Source organism: Trichogramma pretiosum, unplaced genomic scaffold (genome assembly GCF_000599845.2).
Source record: "Trichogramma pretiosum strain Unisexual culture from Peru unplaced genomic scaffold, Tpre_2.0 scaffold26, whole genome shotgun sequence".
NCBI lineage: Eukaryota > Metazoa > Arthropoda > Insecta > Hymenoptera > Trichogrammatidae > Trichogramma > Trichogramma pretiosum.
In genome coordinates this window covers 1,681,031-1,687,723 of record NW_019641640.1, presented here as the reverse complement: position 1 = coordinate 1,687,723, position 6,693 = coordinate 1,681,031, and positions in this window count along the sequence as shown.

Here is a 6,693-nt window from a genome sequence, read left to right as displayed (position 1 = left end):
TTGGATATTTAATCAGATTTTAATTTTAATCCACCTCAATCCATTGCTTCTGATTCATAATCCTTCGATTTTAAAAGATCAATGTTGGTTTCATCATTTACTATTCGTTATTTAATATAGATTCCAATGCAGTGACGTAAGACATAGATAATCGAATAATCTTAAAATCAAGAAAAACATAAAATGTATGGATGCTTGAAAGCACGTTATATTTAAAATCATAACTACCATTCCAGTTGTTTCGAAATTCAGGTATCCGCTAGTACCTATTTCGATACAAGAACCTTTAGATGCTCTTATCATCATCAGTTGCAACATTTTCCTAGTCTTTATCGAGTATTTGTACCATTCAGTATAGTAACTGCATCGGAAAATGAAAATGAGCATAAAGTAGCGAAACAACCGAGGTTATTCTTACCTTTCGTCACAAAGATCCTCGCTTACATTAAATACTTTTTGAGAGGGATAGCTTACCACAAAAATACATTCCATGCTCAAAAAGTAAACAGAACCCATTTTAATCGCAAAATTCACATCCCCTTGAAGCTCGACTACCATCTGCAATTAATTACATGGAACTATTTTTTCCTCGTGTTAAATTCAATACATATTAGTTATAACGTACCAAACAACCAGAAATACTCAAGCCGATAATTAGACACAATACTCCATTGAAAATTAATGGTCTGGCTAAATAGTTCACTGTTTCGACAAAACTAGAAGCGAAGTATTATTAAAATAAACAAAATAATACCTGATCAATTTTTAAACTCAACTGAAGACAATATTGGTGCTGTTTAACAATCTCGCAGACATAATCGTAAACTATATCTTGTTCTTCTTTTTTCAAACAATTTTTAGTTCGAGAGTATTCTGAAACTTCCTCTAATTTTAATCTAAATTATAAAATAACAGCAAATTACTGTATCGGTATCAAAATCTTTGAATTTGATGATATATTAATATAAAATTACCCCAAAAATTTGAATTTTCCTATTGCAAAATAAAGAAAAGTAGCATACACGCTTCCAATACACGAGGAAAATATTAATAATACAAAAATTAATATTAATAAAAGAGAAAAATAAACGAAAAAGTAATCATCTTCATTGAAGAATAGTTCAATATGAATAGAAAGTTTTTTTTTATGTGTATGATTTCCTGGTAAAATAATATTTGCCGTAATAGGCCATAGTACTGGAAGTACAATAACGTACAAAAAATAAGATCCACTAAAAAAACCTACAAAATGAAGTAGATTATGTATATTTCATTACATCTTTTTTTAAAATTATACCTGCTAGTATGAGAGAAATTTTATTAGCTATATGCATATAATTTTTTAAAAACTTTTTTTCTTCAGAACTGATTTGCATCCAGTTTATTGCCGAAATATCCAACAAATGTTTTAACTTTGTTTTCAAACAATTTTGAATTAATTCAAATGTATAACTATAACATTAATATCAAAAATCTGGAGGTTTTATTACCAATGAAGAGCCTCGTTTATCAAACATAGTCCAATAACTGGAATGTATAACGAAAGCCGCTGCGTACGATTGAAGGCATAGTTCTACTGACGTATTAATGTTTAATGTCTTAGCATAATGATTTTTTACAAAATAAATCATCTGCAAGTAGTAACATTTTAAGTGAAAAAAATTTTATTTGAAATGAGACAAAAATACTTTCATGAGTTTATAAACAAAAAATGTATAATACCGTAGATATACAAAATAGAATATTCAGCAATCCTATAACTATATTTTTCGATCCAGTCGAGTAAGGCCACATAAATGATGATTTTAGCAAAAATGACACCAAAGGATACATTTGAGCAGCATTTTCTTCAATATGTAATATCTCTGAATCTAATAATCGATTAGGTACTTCCTCAGTTACGTTCAACCTGCATTCTGATGATGAGAATTTCGTCATGTTTTCGACTGAATAAAAACTCATTTACTACACAATTTTTAACGAATTATTGTGCTGAACGAAACTGCTAGAGCACCACTTTTCACTTCAACTATATGTGTGATATTTTAAGACTAAAAACTAGTTTTGAAACAGTGAAAAAAATACCAGTAACAATAATGAATACTTTTTTACAACTATTCAAAGACAGTCCAGAATTTCTTGATCACTTATTTAGGTAGAATACATTAGAATAAGAACAATGAAAACTCATCATTTTTATTCTACCAAAAAAAAACAACAGTTATGTACTACATGACATTCCAAGAGTTATTATATTGATCGTTTGTTATAATTAATTAAATAAGAAAACAAGTAAAATATTAAAATAGTTCATTACATAAAGTCTGAAAAATAAAAAGAACAATGTGTGTGTTACTTCAACAATGGCTTTACTTAAGGGGATACACCTGTGCTTATGCCTATAAATGAAAAACATGAAAATTAAGGATTACTATTAAAATTTTTCGTTTTTGATGTTAAAATATGTTTTTGTAGGTTCTTTTACAACAAAAAATATGTCTCTAGTTCCTCGTATTATTTAAAATCATCCAGAATCCATGTTTATTAACTTGTGATCTTTAAGTCATTGACCGCATGATTTTGAATGCAATTTTTCACCAATCCTAATCCTTGGGGTCTCAAAATTTTGTAATAAAATTCTTTATAGCACTGCGTGGCATAAGTTCACATCTATGGCACGCTTTTCGGTGGCATAAGTCGCACATTCTGGCACCGCTGCGTTCGCATCACACTCGCATACGCTCGTGCGCTAACCTCACTTCGCGTTACCAGAAAGTGCGACTCATGGCTCGGAAAAGGGGGCATAAATGTGAACTTTGCACAGTACTATAAAATGTTGTTCGATACTCGGGCCATAGGGGACACTTTTCGGCCCAGCTATTAGGACCCTCGCTGCGCTCGGGCCCTAAACTACGCCGTGCCAAAAAGTGTTACTTATGGCACTTGTATCGAAAATTACTATTTCCACTTAAGTGAAACAGAATTGAAAGAAAAAGCTCGGAAAAATTTTTTCATACAAAAGTACAAAAAAAAGGACAAAAATAGCTATTTTAATAACGCTTATTGCTATATTTGGAGATTAGTAGATTGAGGGCTAACAGGGGGCTTAATTATTTTTCATTTTTTAATAACAGTACTAGGCTGTAAAAATGAAAAAAAATGTTTTTTTCAAGAACACACATGATAACCCTTTTCAAAACCCTATTTGAAAGTATTTTGTCCAGTTAGATACTGAGAAACAATTGAGTACAATAATAATGAGGGTATTGGTCCTCAACGCAAGCTATACGCATATCTAAGCTACCTGTCGTAGAAATCCAAGAGCAAGCATTAATCGATGGTACCCCAATTGATTTCATTTTGTTCGATAGTCAATTGGCTATGGTCGCAACCAAAAGTTAGCCATAAGATAAACTGTAGCTACTTGTACATATAGCAAAGTGAAATTAATTTATGGAAAATAATAAAAAATGAATACTAAATTTTAGAAATTTGTACACACAAGTATTTGAATCCAAAAACATAATACCAAAATAAAATATTTTATCTTTAAGAATACGTGGGGTAAAAATTTTCGATTAAATACGAAGCACGTGATATTTCACGCTCTTGCGTTGGTGAATTTGATTCGCGATATTATAATACGCGGCGGTCGCACCACTGCCCCCATCCTCGTCGTCCTCATCATCGTCACGTCTCGTGAGGTGTCAGTGACAGGTAGAGAGAGAGAGAGAAAGCCAAGCCGAGGGAACACTTTGCAGCAGTGCAGAGGCTAATTCAAAGTTTTTAATCTAGCTGGAATAGACGTCGAGATAATAAACGGTATCTCTCTCGACTGAAGCGCAAGATAGAAGGAGAGAGAGAGAGAACGAAGAACAAGTACAAGTGAGAGAGAACGAGAACAGGTAAGGTACTGTGGCTGGGTATATTCTAGGGCCACGGGAATGATCTTGCTTTGTGGTGCAGCGGTGCGCATGATTGCCGAACTTCGGCTTGTTCTCTCTTGAGCTGATGCTGCTGCCGCTGCTACCGGTATTTCAGATGTACGCGCCGCCGAGCTCTCAGCGGACAAGAGGTCCTATGAACTATGTTACTATACGATGTGTATTATATATATAAGGCAGAGGCGTGCGCTCGGCCTCGCTTCAGCGGACAAAGCCAAATTCGTCTGCATTCAACAGCGCACCCGCAAAGAGCAGCAGCGATCCTGACGCGCTCTTCTATCTCTGTATGTGTGCGTATCCTGCTGGCCTGTACTGCTGCTGCTGCTACTGCTCTTTCCCCAAGCTCGTCATCATTATCATCGTGCCGTTGCTCAAACATCGTACGTAACTTATATGTACTACGATCTTGAGCAGCGACCAACTTCCTCGTTTCCTCCAGTTCGGTGGCTATAGTGTAACGGGTGTAGGTGCGCTGAGCTTCTTTTGCGTTTCGTTTGATGAAATTACATCGGTTATTCACTTTCGAGGCCACGATCGCGTGAGAGATTACAAAAAAAGGGCTGGAGTAGATGTTTATTTATTCTCTTCTTATCGACAAAATTGCAAAACATCAATTAACACTTTCGGATAATACCCGGTATAATTCACGGACTTTTTATCTTATTTCAAAGTTTAACGTGCTTTCAGCATGCAAGGAATGTACATATAAAATCGACAGATGGCTTAGGGATTCTTTTTTCATTTTTTTTTCTTACTATTTTTCTGCTCCTCGTTCTCTCTGTCTCTCTCTCTCTAAAACCTAGCGCATGGGTACACGGAGCTTGTAGGCAACTCTCTCGACGATTTTTAGCCCGCGGCTGAAGCTGGCGCTCGCGCGCGCCGATGGAAAAGTTGCAACCCTGAGTGCTTCACCTTGTTTTTCGGTAGCGTACATGTTTCCCAGGGAAAATTAAAAGAAAAGAAAAAAGTCCATCATACATCGGAGGAAGAAAGAGCAGCAGCATCAGCAGCTACTCACCCGCGCACTTTCCTCTATACACGAGCTGTATATACCAGAGCTGTTTAGGAGCGCGAGCAAACCAAGTATATAGTGCTTCGACGTGAAAAGTACGTAGCAGCTCTCGAGTCTGTCCTATATAAGTTCAAACTGGCGAATTCGAGCACGTTGTAAATTGATTTTTTTTCAAATAAAATTATTCAACGCGAATATCATTGTCACGCGTGATAGCGATTTTATCTACGAAAGAAGATAGATTTCAGCAAGTTTTACCGGGAATAATCGAGTTTTCGCGGACAATAATTATCAAAGAATAACATTATTTCTCATTATCTCTTGCGTTCCTTGGAAAAATCTTGCGAGAAAACGATGAAAATTCACTTTCATCGTCGCAGATTTTTGTACCTTGTTTTATTTATCGTGGGCAAAAAAAGGGCTTTGTAGCGGAATATAGTTAGCTCGAATATCAAAGTTAATTGCATACATAATTGAATCTCTTATACTGGCCAAGTTAAATGTTCAAGAAGAAAAGAGAAAGACTTATTGTTGAATATATAACATAGAGAAAAGTAAGTTGCGAGAAAGAGAGAGAGAGAGAGAGAGAGAGAGAGAGCCGAGATAGAAAGAGAGAAAAAATAGCTTCATACATTCATCTTAGCACTAATTAAAGTAAGTTTTACCGCGGGGAAAAACTCATTTCTTTCTCTATGGCAAGCATTTTTCTTACGCTGTTTCTGCCTTCTCCCGCGCTGCCTGCACCGTTTCCCTTTCCCTCTTTCTCTGAATAGAAAAATAAAAGGGACCCGAGCTGTGGCGTAGTGGAGCGCGCGCGCGGTGGAGTTGGAGAAAGAAGCCAAGGAGAGAGTAAGAGAGAGAGAGAGAGAAAAGTACAAGGCCGGATAACCAGCTTTGAAGTAAGCTCGCCAATTTAGACGCTAAAGCAAACTGTTTTTCCGTTTTCTTCGCAGAAAGCGCACGGCGCCGCTCACAGGTCCAAGTTACAATTACTTTGCAAGATAAAGTTTGCCTTCGTTAGGCGGCTCGCTGCCTTGCTCGCGAAGCTCGACTAGCTCTCTCTCTCTCTCTTTCTCTTCTGCTCGTTCTCTCTTCAACGCTGTATATGCGCCTCTAATGTTCTATATGTATATGTGTATACAATGTATTTCAGCACACGGGGGTGCGTGGATTTTTTTTCTCTGCGCACGCGGTATGCTATACGTGTGCCGAAGAATAGCGATGTTTTCGACGTGAAACTACTTTAGACAAGATGATAAGTTGCGAAAAACTGCGTAGACGAATGTAACATCGTCTTATGTACTGGCAAGGTAGAAGCTTTACCATGCTCGAAAAAGTTTTACTCGTCGACACGAAAAATTTATCACTCGAGCTTGAATTAATTGGTAAATATTATGAAATTGGATATTGATATGATTTTTTTTACTCGAGACATGCTGCATAATTATGTGAGAGAACTTTGAAAATGGAATCAAATTTTATAAATGCAGAGAAATTTTTGATTTTTAAAAAAATTTCGCTCAAAAATGTGTACAAATCTATAGCATATTTCCTCGTGTAATATAACTTGTGCATAATAATACAGGCGAGTCTCGCATATCAAACTTACTGGCGGCTCAAGAAGCCAGATCAGGTCTCATGTAAGATCGCATAAATTTTAGAGCTGCTAATTTGAGCACTTATAAGATATGCATTCGAACGTGTAGTATACTGTTTGCTGTAGTATACTTGCGTTGC